Here is a 15756-nt window from a genome sequence, read left to right as displayed (position 1 = left end):
TCCACTGGGGTCACAGCGTTGGCGTGATCCCAGCAGCCCATTCTGGCCTATGGAGAGCAGGTAGCCTTCAATAGTGAAAAACGACAAGGGCTGTAATTCCCTACTAAGACATGCCACACACATCAGGGCATGTCCTACCTTATGCCTACAATGCACCCTGCCCTTGGGCCTACCAGAGGGGTGGCTAATATGTAGGTAAGGGAAGGTTTAGGGACTGGCAAGTGGGGGCACTTGCGCAGTCAGCGCGACGGTCCCGGACCGCGCACAGGGTCTGCGGTGGCAGACCCTAGACACATTTTACAGGGCCGCTTTCTGTGGGTGGCGCAACCAGCGCTGCAAGCCCACCAGCAGCATTGGCATTCACAAGCCCTGGCACCCCTGGTGCACTTTACTGGGGACTGACAGCGAATCCAATAAACCAATCATGAACATCAATTACAGGTACACTTTACCTAGGGAGCACTTGCACTGTGGCACGGATTAGCCGTGGCGCAGTGCCATGAGCGGACAACACCAGCAAAACAATCGAGGCACACCATCAAAAAGTGGAAGGGAAACTCACGCCAAGGTGCCAGGTCTAACACGTGTCCCCTCCAGCTGAAATGTGGGGAGAACTACCCTTGCCCAGGGGGTTCCTCGTCACTAAGGCGGAAATACCTGGACAGACCGTCAGCGTTGGCGTGATCTGTACCAGGACGGTGTTCCACCGTAAAGTCCATACCCTGTAGGGAGATGGACCACCTCAACAGCTTCGGGTTCTCACCCCTCATTTGCATCAACCATCTGAGGGGCCTGTGGTCCGTCTGAACCCGGAAGTGAGACCCAAACAAGTAGGGTCTTAGCTTCTTCAGCGCCCAGACCACAGCAAATGCTTCTCGCTCAATTGCACTCCACCTACTTTCCCGTGGAAGTAACCTCCTACTGATGAAGACTACGGGTTGGTCCCAGCCCTCCTCAGTCATCTGTGAGAGAACAGCCCCTACACCATGCTCTGAAGCGTCTGTCTGTACTAGGAATTCCTTGGAGAAGTCAGGGGCCAAGAGCACGGGCGCCGTGCACATGGCAGTCTTCAAGGTGTCGAAAGCTTTCTGACAGGTGTCAGTCCAAATCACGTTCCTGGGCTGCTTCTTGGAAGTCAGCTCTGTCAAGGGGGCAACAATCGTTCCATAGCCCTTGACAAACCTCCTGTAGTACCCAGTGAGCCCCAGGAAGGCCCTCACTGCGGTCTGCGTCTTGGGGGGTTCCCAAGCCAGGATGGTCTCAATTTTGGGTTGCAAGGGTGCCACCTTGCCACTCCCCACTTGGTGTCCCAAGTACACCACGGAACCCTGCCCGATCTGGCACTTGCTTGCCTTGATCGTGAGGCCTGCTCGGCGCAGAGCCATCAACACTTCCCAGAGGTGGCGCAGGTGTTCGGGCCAGGTGGCGCTGAACACCGCGATGTCATCCAGGTAGGCGGCACTGAACGCATCCAGCCCAACCAGTACCTGGTTGACCAACCTCTGAAAGGTGGCAGGGGCATTCTTCATCCCAAATGGCATGACTCGGAACTGGAAGTGCCCATCTGGTGTAGAGAATGCTGACCTCTCTTTGGCCCCATCGGTCAAGGCGATCTGCCAGTACCCAGACGTTAAATCAAACGTGCTGAGGAACCGGGCAGCCCCCAGCCGATCAATGAGCTCATCAGCTCTGGGGATGGGGTGCGTGTCAGTCTTCGTCACTGAATTGAGTCCTCTGTAGTCCACACAGAACCGGAGTTCAGGTGTGGCTCCCGGCGCAGCAGCCTTTGGGACCAAGACCACGGGGCTGGACCAAGGACTGCTGGAGGACTCAACCACCCCTAGCGCAAGCATCTTGGAGACCTCCTCCTTGATGCAAGCTCTGACCCTGTCAGTTACCCTGTAAGCCTTGTGCTTCACAGGTAAGCTGTCTCCTGTGTCCACATCATGGACGCACCAATCTGTGACACCAGGAACCAGGGAGAACCTATCGGAAAACTGCCCCAGCAAGTGGCGGCAATCTTCCTGTTGTTCGGGCGTCAGGGTGGGTGAGAGGTTAACTCCATCCACTGACCCATCTTTCTCAGAGGCCACTAAGAGGTCGGGAAGAGGCTCGGTCTCCTCTTCCATTCCATCATCAGTGGCCAGCAGCATGCCCACTTCGGTCCTCTCTAAGTGGGGCTTAAGGCGGTTAACATGTAGGACCCTCAAAGGGTTCCTGGGAGACCGCATGTCCACCAAGTAGGTGATAGGACTTTTGCGCTCCACAACCTCAAATGGACCTGTCCACTTATCCTGAAGTGCACAAGGCTCCACTGGGGCCAAGACCCACACCTTTTGTCCAGGTTGAAGCTCTACCAGAGTGGCATTCCGGTCGTACCACCGCTTCATCTCCTCCTGGCTGGCTTCCAGATTTGCCTCAGCAAGTTGCCTGAAACGCCGAGTCTGGTTTCGGAAGGCCAGCATGTAACTGTATACATTCTGGGGAGGTTTCCTGGGAGATTGCTCCCAGCCTTCCTTTACCAAACTCAGAGGTCCTCTTACCGGGTGACCATACAGAAGCTCAAAGGGGCTGAATCCTAGAGACTTCTGTGGCACCTCTCGGTAAGCGAAGAGCAGGCATGGCAAGAGGACGTCCCACTTACGCCTCATTGGACCGTCCAGGCCCATGATCATGCCTTTGAGGGTTCGGTTGAATCTCTCAACCAACCCATTTCCTTGGGGGTGGTAAGGAGTGGTGAACTTGTAAGTTACCCCGCACTCCTTCCACAGGGATTTCATATATGTGGATATGAAATTGGTCCCCCTGTCGCTCACCACCTCTAGAGGGAATCCCACTCGGGAGAAAATTCCCATCAGTGCCCGTCCCACCACGGGGGCCGTCACTGTCCTCAGAGGGATGGCTTCAGGGTACCGGGTGGCATGGTCCACCAAGACCAGGATGAACCTGTTGCCCAGGGCTGTCTTGGGGTCCAGAGGCCCCACAATATCAATACCCACTCGTTGGAATGGCGTACCGACCACAGGGAAAGGTTGCAGAGGAGCCTTGTGCTTCCCTCCGCTCTTACCACTTGCCTGGCAAGTCTGACAGGTTCTGCAGTAGGAATCTGAATTCTTGTGCATTTGGGGCCAGTAAAAGTGGGTGACAAGCCTGTCATAGGTCTTGTCCATCCCCAAATGTCCTGCTAACGGCACATCGTGAGCCAGCCCCAGTAGGAAGGTTCTGAACTTCTGGGGTACCACCAGCACACGGGCTGACCCAGGTTCAGCAGCCTTAGGCTCGGAATACAGGAGGTCACTCTCCCAGTACACGTAATGTGTTTTGGCCTGAACACCATTGGCCTGGTCTGCAGCCTGTTGCCGCATACCCACGAGAGAAGGGCATTCTTTCTGCTCCCTGCAGAATTCCTCCCTGGAGGGACCTCCTTCTTGCTGCCAATGGGTCAGCTCAGGCAAGTCTCCCAGTTCGGCAATCTGTTCCCCGGTAGGCTCCAGAGCATCCCCCTCAGGGTCTACTTCCTCCTGGGCCGTGGGAACTTCGGGGGCCGGTTTCCCGCGCCTCCTGCGCCTTCTCCCTAAGGCCGGTTCCTGGACCTTTCCCTCAGGCTCCAGGACCCTCTCAACACCCCTACGGGCTGCCATGGACCGGGTGGTCACGCACGCCCAGTCGGGTAGACCCACCATCCTCAGATGCGTGGTCTTCTCCACCTTTTCCCAAGGGGAGCTCTCCAGGTCGTTCCCTAGCAGACAGTCTACAGGCATGTCAGTTCTCACAGCGACTTGTAGAGTACCAGAGACCTCCCCCCACTCAAAGGGAACTTGAGCCATTGGACAACGACTCTCTATGTTGTCAGCATTGACAACCCTACAGTAGGCATTGGGTACAATCTGCTCTTGAGACACCAGGTGTTGCCTCACCGAGGTCACGCTGGCTCCTGTGTCTCTAAGAGCCTCAACCTTCTTTCCATTGATGGTCACTACTTGCCCATATTTCTTAGTGTTAGAGGGTAAGTAGGTTTCAGGGACCATCTCACTGTCTCCTAGCGAGACTAGGGTCATCTGCCCGGGACCCCCACCCTCCTGGACTGCTACCTCCTCCCCAAAGTTAACACTAGCTACTTGCCGGGGTGGAGCACCAGTGGGTGCGGTCTTACCAAACAGGCGACACTTAGGATCAGAGGCAATGTGACCCGGGTCACCACACCTATAACAATTGAAGGGCCCCTTTGGAACAGGTCTACCTGTCGGGGCCCCGTTCTGCTGCGGGGGTGGGGGAGGCTGAGAACCCTTCTGCTGGTTCCCTTGGGAATTACTTTGGGGGCCTTTTTGGAACCCCTTCGGTTTACCCCTGTCCCCCCCACTCTTCTGCTGGGGACCCTGCCCACCTTTGGCGGAGTCTCCCACTTGACCCTTGTGGACCCTGGTGCTGAGCCAGCGGTCCGCCTCCTCAGCAAGCTTCCTCGGGTTGGACAGCTTGCTATCAATCAGGTGCTGGCGTAGCTCAGGAAAACATTGACTGGACAAGTGCTCCCATGCAATTAAATCAAGCAGCCCTTGATAATCATTCACTTTGCTACCTTTCACCCAACCATCCAGCGCTCTGCAGAAAAAGGTCACATACTCCACATACGTACTCTCAGGGATCTTCTTCATCTCCCTGAACCGCTGTCTATATAGCTCCGGAGTTAACCCATACCTGTTCATTAAAGCTTCCTTCATATGGGGGTATGAGGCTTGGAGATCTAAGGGTAAATCTAACAGTGTGTCACGCCCTTCAGCAAGGAACCTTCCCCACAACCCCGCTCCCCAGTCTTTCTCAGGGACCCGGTGTGAAGACATGGCCACCTCGTAGGCTCTAAACCACTGCCCTATGTCATCCTTTCTAAAATACTCCTTTACTACATCTTTGGGGATGTACACCTTGGACTCTACCTGCACCGGTGGAGTGCTGCCACCAGAAGGAGCGGTGTCCAAACTTTTCGCCTTCAGCTCCAACTCCTTCAATCTGATATCATGATCCATTTGGCGTTGTTGTGCCTCCAGGGCCAACTTCTGCTTTTCCATTTCCATTTGTCCTGCCAACTTTGCCATCTCCATTGCATGCGCCCTGTCTGCTGCCCTGTCTGCCAGCTCCTCTGGCGACCGGACTCTGCTGGGCTCCTCAAGGTTGTCGGGTGGAACGGTGTCCCCCGCATTCCGTGGGTCTCTTGACTCCTTCCAGGCTCTCAGCGCCTTGGCGTACTGGGTCCTCCTCTTGAATCCAGCATGGGGGACTCGGAATTTTACACTGTAGCCTTTCAATTGCTCCATCGAGTAGCCTTCCAGTCTCTCCCAATCCACCTCATCTATTCCAGAAATCACAGAGAGCGCTCTTCCAGCAGAGAGTGAGCCAGGCATGGTTGCAGTAATGGCAGATGTCTCAACAAAGTTCAAAAAATAAAAACCTGTGGCTGCGTTACTTGGTCTGCTCTCACTATCTGGTGATTAATAATTCACTGTATGCAAATTACAAGTGCAAATCCGAAATCCCAGCCGCTGCCAACAATGTTAGAGTCGGGGATCTCTGGTTGGCGCAAGGTTGCCCTTGTGTCAAGCAGGAACCCTCTCCTCCACGTCAGGGCGCAGGATAACCCCTCGCGAATGACCCTTGCTCACCCTCTAGGTGCGTGGCGTGAGCAGCCAAGGCGATTCCTCAGGCGTTGTTGGTTAAGTACTTACAATCATACACACAGTAAATACATCAATCCCCCCAGAAACGGACACCAGACTTGGATATATATAAAAATACGCTTCTTTATGTAAGAATAGGTATATATATCTCAGCAGACTTATCACAAGACCAATAACGTTTTCGCTAGGCCACTAGGTTGTAAAGCAGGCAAATGTTCTTTGTTCGTAGCTTCAAATGGATACTTTGTAGTCTCTTGCAAATGTTACTTGTGGTTCCAGTACTCACAGAGATCGGCTCCTGCGAACGGGGAAATAAGGCGTTGCGGGCCCCGAGCCCGATACTGGAACTTCTTTCGTGATGTGGAGAGTCGGCACAGGTCGGTGCGACTCTCAGCTTGGGAAGTGTTCTTGGGTCCTCAATCAGCAGGTGTGGGCATGTAGGCAGGCGCGGCCAGCGACCCTTTAGCACGGCGGTGCCGGAGGGTCTCCACAGCGGGGGCGGCGCGGCCTGAGATGTCCGGGGATAGCGAAGCGGGGTCGCAGGGCACGGTCAGTGCAGCTGGATGACCCGGCGTAGATCACAGTCGTCGGACGGCTTCCGGCGGGAGGGGTGATAGCGCGGTCAGCGTGCTCCAGTAGCAGGCGGTGACAGGGATGCAGGCGGCCTGGCCCGGGGACAGAGAGCGGCTCTGGACGGAGCGGGGCTCTCACGGGTTTGAGGCAAGCAAGCTTCAGAGTGTCACGGCCCTAGGAGGGGCGATGAGGGGCGCAGTCTCTTTCCAGCGGGATGCACACACGGCTCGAATTGGAGGACGAGCAAAAGCACAGAGAACCCACTGGTCCTGGGGTTCAGTTCAGGGGGCAAGCTCAGATCAAGCCCTTGGAGAATGTTCAAGCACAAAGTAGCAAAGTCTTTTCAGTAGTCTCTTCCTCTCCTTTCTCAGCAAGGCAAGCAGCAGGCCAGCTCCTCCAGCGTCTTCTTCTCCTTCTAGTCGGGCAGAGGTTCTTTGTGGTAAACAGGATTCTGATTTCTTAGGAGCCAGGCTCCTACTTTTATACCATGATTCTTTTGTTCTTTAGCGCCAGGGGGCCTAGGCCTGGCTCAGTCCAGTTCTGGAGCACTTTGTTATGGTGACTCTGCTCTTTCCTTTCAGCAGCAGGGCAGAGACATCAGCCGCTCCGCAGGGGGCGGCGCCGGCTTTGTGGTGGCAGAGCACAGGTCTATTCAAGAGTCAAGGTGTACTCCTCCCACCCATCCCGGTGTCATCTCTCTACCCCCCACCTGGCAGCCAACCTGTCTCTGGGGATTCCCCAACCCTGCTCCTTACTGTTGCTAGGCAGAACACACACACACGCAGCAGAGGCGGACTGAGATGGTCAGGTCAGTAAATACTAACTTTCTAAAAGTAGTATTTACAAACCCAAGATATTAAAATAAACTTGGCTACAAGAAGTATTTTATCATTCTGAGTTCAGGCATACTAAACTTGGCACTCTACCATGCTCTCTGAGTCCACTGGGGTCACAGCGTTGGCGTGATCCCAGCAGCCCATTCTGGCCTATGGAGAGCAGGTAGCCTTCAATAGTGAAAAACGACAAGGGCTGTAATTCACTACTAAGACATGCCACACACATCAGGGCATGTCCTACCTTATGCCTACAATGCACCCTGCCCTTGGGCCTACCAGAGGGGTGGCTAATATGTAGGTAAGGGAAGGTTTAGGGACTGGCAAGTGGGGGCACTTGCGCAGTCAGCGCGACGGTCCCGGACCGTGCACAGGGTCTGCGGTGGCAGACCCTAGACACATTTTACAGGGCCGCTTTCTGTGGGTGGCGCAACCAGCGCTGCAAGCCCACCAGCAGCATTGGCATTCACAAGCCCTGGCACCCCTGGTGCACTTTACTGGGGACTGACAGCGAATCCAATAAACCAATCATGAACATCAATTACAGGTACACTTTACCTAGGGAGCACTTGCACTGCGGCACGGATTAGCCGTGGCGCAGTGCCCTGAGCGGACAACACCAGCAAAACAATCGAGGCACACCATCAAAAAGTGGAAGGGAAACTCACGCCAAGGTGCCAGGTCTAACAGTAAACCTATGTGATAATGGCGATATCGCCTGTGCCCGTGTGTTATACTATCTATAAATGCCAATAAAGAAAGTTTTCAAAAAAAAAATAAAATGGAAACACCCACAAATTCTCCAGCACAGTAGGGGGACTCACAAATAATAGGACAACCGCAATACAGTCATATAACCCACAAGAAGCCAGTAGCACTCTGCAACACAAAGACACGGGCGCCTCACTGACATAATAATGATGCATACAATATCGAAACACAATTTTTTCTTACATTAAACAATTACTTTAAACAAACTTTAAACAGTATATACACATGTTTGCATAAAGCAAATTAAATAACATCACCAAATATGTATAATTCACTCCAATTAAATATATAACAATACTGATAACAATATAACAAAAATAATATTTGCATTAACTACAATCATTTATAAATAAATCTAAATATTTATATCTATATCTAGATATATAGAAAATAATATTCAAAACTATCGATCTACATATCAAACATTACTGATAAAAAATAAATTCAAACTAATACTAAACTAAATAATAAAATCAAACTATAAACAAACTAAATCACTAAAATCAGGCAAACAATTAAATCAACAATATACAAGGCACAGAAATTCAATCAACTAAATACTTCAAAAATGACAAACGGTGCAAGAAGATGAAACTCTGCCAGATTCTCTGAGCAGGCCCTTAAAAAAACTATATACATCTCGACAACTACCTTGCCAAGTAAGAAAAAGTTATATTCAAAATAAAACTTACTTGTAATTGAAATATTAAATGTTAAATAGCAAATAATTGATAAAACACTCTCCAATTTCTATATTTCTACATGGCTTTCCTAAAAGAAAATATTACAACTTCGAAAAGTGCTAACCTGCCAAAAAACAAGACTAATGACAAACCAGCAAAAGATATAACAAAGTAAGTATATATAAATTGTTATATATAAACTTACCCCAAAAGTGAGTAAAATACACCTAACAACCTTAACCCTGACAAACTAACAACAAACGCTTAATTTTTCTTACAACAGAAAAGAAAGCACCTGCTCCACAGCACAACACCTTCAACAGAAAACCTGGAAAAAAGTGTCAAACATCTGTGAAGAACACACATGTAAATATAACTAAAAAAGATGAGTTGCATAATTTTATACCTAACTAACAAACGTATAAACTTGTAAAAATTATATTTATTTATACAATTACACTAACTTCAGAAACAATGACAGAGAGAGCAAAATATATAACATCCCAGGTAGGTACGCAATTATCAAGTCACATGGACTACACCTACAATGAAGAAAGTATATCGATGGAAAATATAAATAGGAAATATAACAAATACTATTCTAATACATGTTATGGGAGGGCCACTACAACAAATTATGTAATTAATGTAAGGGAACACAACCACCCCCCAAATGTGACAGAAATAGAAGTAAGGGAGATATTGCAGGATATAAGAGAGGCAAGCACTAGCTCTCAGGAACCCACAACCAAAATCCTAAAGGATATGCTCGGTAAAGTTTCTGAAGACATCACAGGGCAACCACCACCCATAACCACTTTAATACATTTAATTGAACGTACTAAAAAAGTCTACAGCGATACTCCCCCAGCCCCTAGAAAATAACAAGATATAGAAGAACCTGAACATTTACAAATAACACATAATGAGGATTTTTTCCTTTTTATATGACAACTAAACAATGATAATCAAATCCTGATATTTGACCCCCACTATGGTTCAAGCCCTGGTAAATTCACTACCGAAGCCCGGCAGGATTCCCTGTGATATGACAGCATACAGGCCCCTACCGCTCTTAAATACTGAGTACAAAGTACTAAGCAAGGTTCCTACTACTTCCCAAACTTACACGTGTGGATCAATGCGGCTTTGTACCCGGTCGCCTGACATCATTAAATATATGTAGGCTCTATCATGTTATGGATGCAGGGTCTGGTCTCTCCCAAAGAGCGGGCTGCCTCTCGCTCAACCTTCGCCAAGCATTTCATACTTTAAGTTGGGATTACATGTTAGCCACCCTTCGGTGCTTTGTCATCCCCCCTAACTATATACGATGGGTTAAATTACTATACACTTCCCCCATGGTGAGGGTGCGCACAGGAGTTCACATATCAGACAATTACCCCATGCTCCAAGGCACCAGACAGGGCTGTCTAGTAACCCCATTGCTATTTGTCATTGCACTAGAACCCCTAGCACATAGGTTTTGACAGGACGCTCATGCCTGGGGGATCCCTGTCAGGCCCACATTTCATGCCCTATCTCTCTATGCAGATGATATAATATTATACTCCAAAGATCTGCAGGAGAATTTACATATAGTGGCCCAAACTTTCACACTCTTTGAGTCTATCGCCGGGCTGGCTCTTAATGCTGATAAATCCCATGCATTTCTCTTTGCTGAGAATCCCCTAGCTCGACCATCCCCTTTGGAGACAAATTAATTAAAGTGACACTTCCTACATTTAAGTTCCTGGGGATTCAAATATACAGACACACACAGGATCTATTAGAGGGAAACCTTCAGAGAGCCATCACTTCACTCTGCTCCCAGGTGATCTTGTGGACCTCGCTTCCACTCTCAGTGGCTGGTCGCCTTGCCATGTCTAAAATCGTGATGCTTCCATGACTCCTCGAGATGCATCAGTCTTGCAAAACTGCAGCTACCGTCAGACAGTGGAGGGATGGGAGGACCGGACTTTAAATCTTACTGCCTTGCAGGTCAGCTGCAGTGACTTTCCTCTTGGTTGGCTAGCCACAATCTGCAGGACATAGCATTCACACCCCGCATGCTAACAGGCAAATTACACAAATGACTCGGCCCCATATCGCGGACCCCCTCAGAGGCTCCACTGCTGTTTTAGGTTGCTCTCACTTATTGGAAAAAGGCCATGAGATTTACTGCCCAGACTGTTCCTTATCACCCTAAAATACCCATGCTGGGCCTCCCTACCACAACAGATCCGCTGACGCAGGGCTGACTGCACGTGTGAGCACAGGAAGGTGTGACAATGGTGGGAGTGCTGTTTGAAGATAGGCACTGCTCAGCCATGCAGATTTGGTGAGTGAATAGGGTCTGCCAGACTCACTGTTACTCACACATGCAAATATCATATGATATGTCAGAGAACACTGGTCTCTGGAATGGACAGAACCCTCAACACATTAATTTATATAATCGCTATATATTATGGGTCATGGCACTCATCTGATACAGTGGTTATACTGAGGACTGCAGTTGCATCTAGCAACCTCTCTGGTTCCTTTGAAGACCTGGTAGGAGCTGGATATGGGCTGAGAGTTACGGGACAAGGACTGGAATATCCTCTTTGAATTCCCCCCAAAAAATTTCAGCACAGATTCAAATTCATACAATACTCACTTCTACATTAAGCTAACCTCACACCACATAGACCACATGTTATATTTTCCAATATTTTCTCAGCATGCACCAGATGCCCTGAACAAGATGCTGACTTGATACATATGCTCTGGGCTTGCTCCACAATAACTTCTTACTGGGCACAGATTGGTACTGCACTGGAGGAGTTGGCAGGAGGTACTAATTGGCGTTCGGTTGAAAGCTGTATTCTGGGTCTTTACCTCTCACCCAAAAGGAAAAAAGGTAAATTGCAGTTTACAGACCTGATGCTTCTCCTAGCAAAGCCCCTAATAACTAGAAGGTGGAAATCAGCAACACCTCCCGCTATATCCATGGGGAGAGAAAGCAGGGAAGAGTTGGGGAGGTGGAGTTTGGCAGAGAGCAGAGCACTCTGCCGGGAAGAATATTGTGGGTTGCGGAAGCAACCAATAGCAATGGAATGAAACACACAACTGAAATCCTTTAAAGCCCTAGAATTGCCTGATGCCTGATTACTGATGTTTGGTAATTCTGGTCCTGCTGGGATACCATGGCTGTTTACCAGGTCTGGCCCGTCGCCTGCACTGGGCTTATAGCCACGGTTATACACCACCCACGACTGCAAAAGAACAGGAACCACCTTAGAAGTCCTGTCACCTGAGACCGCTCCGAATAATGTTGTGCCGAGTGTGTATTTGCTAACTGACTTACAGGATAACTTCAGTGTTATAACAAGACATGTTTCTCTTCTTTGATTTATGAATGTCAAAAGTATGGGGGAGGGAGTTTGTATTGTTTAGAAATAAGTTAACAACACACACTTCTCAATACTGAAGAACACATTTTTCAATAGCTACCTTGACTAATACCGATAATGCATGTTAACCCAGTATGACATACAAGAACTGAATAATGCTATGTACGATTATACATGACATCCTTATGAGAAAAAAACAAATCATGATAAATTCTACAGCAGATAAAACTAAAACTAAGCCATTGTTAAACCTGGATGATAGATGGAACTTTCAAAACGTGTCCCAAACCATGCACTCAGATATATATCATACATGGTGAATATCAAAACAAGAATGTCCCTTTTATATTTGCCCTACTAGCAAATAAACAAAGTAGCACTTACAACGAACTCGTAAATCAGATTAAACATGGAGCAAATAACTACTACCTACAAAAAATAATCATAGACTTTAAACAAACCATGATTCAAACCGTTTAAAAAGTTTACCCCCACACAGCTATACAAGGATCTTACTACCATTTCAATAAAAGCATATGGAGACAACCCCAGAAATCTGCACAAGGGCTTTAATCCGAGTACGGCAGTCTTAGGACCACTGTACTTGCGGTGGCAGTCCAATCACTGCCACCACTGTGGGTCCGCACTCCGTAAATCAAGTGTAGTAGTTGGACCACCACAGGACCACCACGTCTGCCGGGATCCAGGATCCCACGGCGGTGGCATAGCTGTAAGGGGTAGAAACATGCAGGGGGTGCTTTTGCTGCACTGCTAAGCATATTCTGAGTTGCATTTCCATGGCCCATTTCATGGCGGTGAGCCTGCCATGAAAAGAGTGGTGGAAATGCAACTAAGGGGGCCGCTTCTAGGCCAGGGGGGGCCATGTGTCCCCCCATGGAATTGCACCCCCGTTCCTGCACGGTGTAGCATGTAGGTCATGGTGCATGCCACACCTTGCAGGAACGTACTACAGTGCTGTTAAGGCTCTCCTATGAGCTTAATGCAGCTGCCGCCGTGGGACCGTGGCAGCAGCAGCGCCCGCCCTGGATTCAAGTTGGAATCTGGCAGGCGGGTGCACCACAGACTTGGCTGTCCTTCTGTGGGCGCAGCTGCGGTGGTCCTATAGGAGGATTCGTAATAAGGCTCTTAGTGTAGATTATGCTACAAATGGTCAATTTTGCCTTTAAGATCAAATAAAAAATAATAGCACTAGCCTATCTCCCTGTCACAGAGCTAGCTAAACACAACAATTTACCAATAGAAAGCCTTTTCTACTAATAAAATGAAGACAAACTAAGTCTCCTAATGGATTATGTTGAAGACACTTGGGTTGGCAGACTACATTGCTCCAGACGCAGACGCAAACCCAAACTCCAAATATCATGGTGGAATGCCTATGACAGCACCTTGACACAGGAAGCCAAAACAAATAACGCAGTGGAAGGGTGGCACAATGCCTTCCAATCCACACTAGGAAGAACCCAAACTACACTCTATGGGCCTGATTCACGAAGGTAAATTTACACAAAAGTCTAACTTTACGACTTTCGGTTTTCACAAAGGGCATTTACTACTTGTAATTGCCCTTTGCGAATACTGAAAGTCAAACTTTGCGACTTTCAGTATTCACAAAGGGCATTTATAATAATATTATTCAAATATGATTTATTCCGATAATAATAAAAATTTGTTCAAAATTGTTTTATTTATCTATACTTAAAAGTGTATTTGTAAGTAGAAATATATATGTTTAAACATGGGAAAATAAACATTAAACAAACTCTGTGAACATAAATAAAAATTGAACAATGTGTTACATGTCTTTCTTTTATGGTAAATATGTAATTAATAATATTAAATATTACAAACATAAACCAAACTACTTTTTCATTATATTTCTAAACACCAATACTAATTAAATACCTTAAGCTATTTCTACAACATGCAAATAAAATGTAAACAAAGGATTTCACACTAAAATGATTACAAAACATAATCTCACTCCCATGTAAACCACTTTGAAGAAAGTGTTGGACACTAAAGTGATGACTTCTACTATTCCCATTCCAATCTAAACCAAATAGGAGAAGATGTTGTATACTAAAGGGGTGACGTTTACTATTCCCACTCCAATGTAAACCAATTTGGAGTAGCTGTTGGACACTAAAGGGGTAACATTTACTATTTCGACTCCAATCTATATCAAATTGGGGAAGGTGTTGCACACTAAAGGGGTGCCATTTACTATCTCCACTCCAATCTAAGTCAATTTGGACTGGAGAAGGTGTTGGATACAATGGGGGGAATTTACTATCTCTATTCCAATCTAAACTGTTTGGGGAGGGTACTAGACACTAAAGAGTTGAGATTTACTATTGCCACTTCAATCTATACGAATATGTGGGGAAGGTGTTGGACACTTAAAGGGTGACATTTACTATTCCCACTCCAATCTACACCAATTTGAAGGTGGTATATGTCATGCTCATCTAGTCCACAGAGATGACACTGGAGCCAATGATGGACCTCAGAGGACAACGCTTGAACCGAAACCCTAGATAACACACTGTCTCCTGGGAGGAAGGGGGGGTCGGGATATATCAAGAAAAGGGAGACTTGCAGTACTGGATCTGCTCAGTTGCTGTGCAACACTGCTTACCAGGATATGTTGCTCCAGAGACCTTATGTGTTTGCAAGGTAGTTGTGCACTGGACCAGGACCTCTGGTTTTGCAAAAGTGCAATACACTGGAAATAAGAAGAGGAGGCAGTTGCCATCAGTACAGACACTAACTGGCCTCAATATACAATATTCATGCATTGAATTCAGTGACATATACTTAAAGGCTTCTTCGGAAATATGGCATTATAGCAGAATAACCAAAATCATGGATTGGAGTGTGTGACTCTCCCAAGAATCATTTTGAAATACAAATGGGAGTTTTCTGGCACTCACAAGGATAAACTCGGAATACAGATCTCAGTACAAGGTTTATACATATATCAAAACACTCTGAAGTTCTTACTCTTGGCACTGCTGTTCATCAGAGAAACACATAGCTAAAGTCTTTAGTTCTTGCGCAATCACAGTTCAAGCACCAAGGTTGCAAGAAGTGTCTGGAGCATGAACACACAAGAAGCGCTGAAGGAAATCCTGGAAAGGGCATGGAGGAAAAGACTATAGTCTTTGAAGACGCTGACACTCTGTCCTACTTACTACCATAGGAAGTTTAGTGCGCACTAACCTGATATCAAGTTCTTAGCCTTGTTCTTCCACTTGTCTGACGTTTGAAGAAGATCTCGAGGCTTTGACTGAGGGAGTCACAGGGGAACAGGAGTAGCTGTAAAGGAGTAAGAGATGAAGGAGGTATAGAGTGAGCTGGAGCCATGGGAACCACTGGTTCAACTTCGACTTGAAGGAGACTAGAGCACTTTTTGGCTCTAGCTGGATTCTGCAGGTGAGTGGGAAGGGTGAAGCTTATTTCGTAGGGAGTGAGGCCAAGCCAATACTCGGGGTTGGGCGTGGTTCACATACCCTCTTGAAGGCTCAATGGATATAGCTAATTCATGTTGAGCAAATGGCCTCCTGGAAGGTTCTCAACGACCCATGAAGGAAACATGTGTTAGCACACTTGCTTTGACCTTACAGGAAGAGCAGGTGATACTTGACAGTTGGAACCAATTAACCAGGATACAAATGTATCATTTTTGCTTCAACGTGCATAAGGGAAAACAACACTAACGCCCTATAACAGCGGGTGCAAGGTACTCAATTGGTTCACAGGATTCTGGGGGAAGCTTGCAGAGAACTCAAGCACATTGGAATCACAG

The 15756-nt window shown here is 47.7% G+C and overlaps 1 long non-coding RNA gene across 5 annotated transcripts in view; it reads right to left on the bottom strand.

Annotated features, from left to right (window-relative positions):
* Positions 1-15756, bottom strand: part of LOC146822647 (uncharacterized) — a 332500-nt gene that overhangs the window by 195638 nt on the left and 121106 nt on the right. For 2 of the 5 annotated variants that reach the window (XR_014961810.1, XR_014961812.1), the window contains exons 6-7: positions 15171-15266; positions 14587-14673 (exon numbers count right to left, since the gene is read on the bottom strand). The exons of 2 other annotated variants lie outside the window; for them this stretch is intronic. This is a non-coding gene — a long non-coding RNA (uncharacterized LOC146822647). The remainder of the gene's footprint in view (positions 1-14586; positions 14674-15170; positions 15267-15756) is intronic. One more of the 5 variants, XR_014961811.1, reaches the window with a different exon arrangement.

Source organism: Triturus cristatus, chromosome 5_2 (genome assembly GCF_964204655.1).
Source record: "Triturus cristatus chromosome 5_2, aTriCri1.1, whole genome shotgun sequence".
Taxonomy (NCBI): domain Eukaryota; kingdom Metazoa; phylum Chordata; class Amphibia; order Caudata; family Salamandridae; genus Triturus; species Triturus cristatus.
Note: the sequence above shows the minus strand (reverse complement) of the source record. Positions and strands in the feature narration are given on the sequence as shown.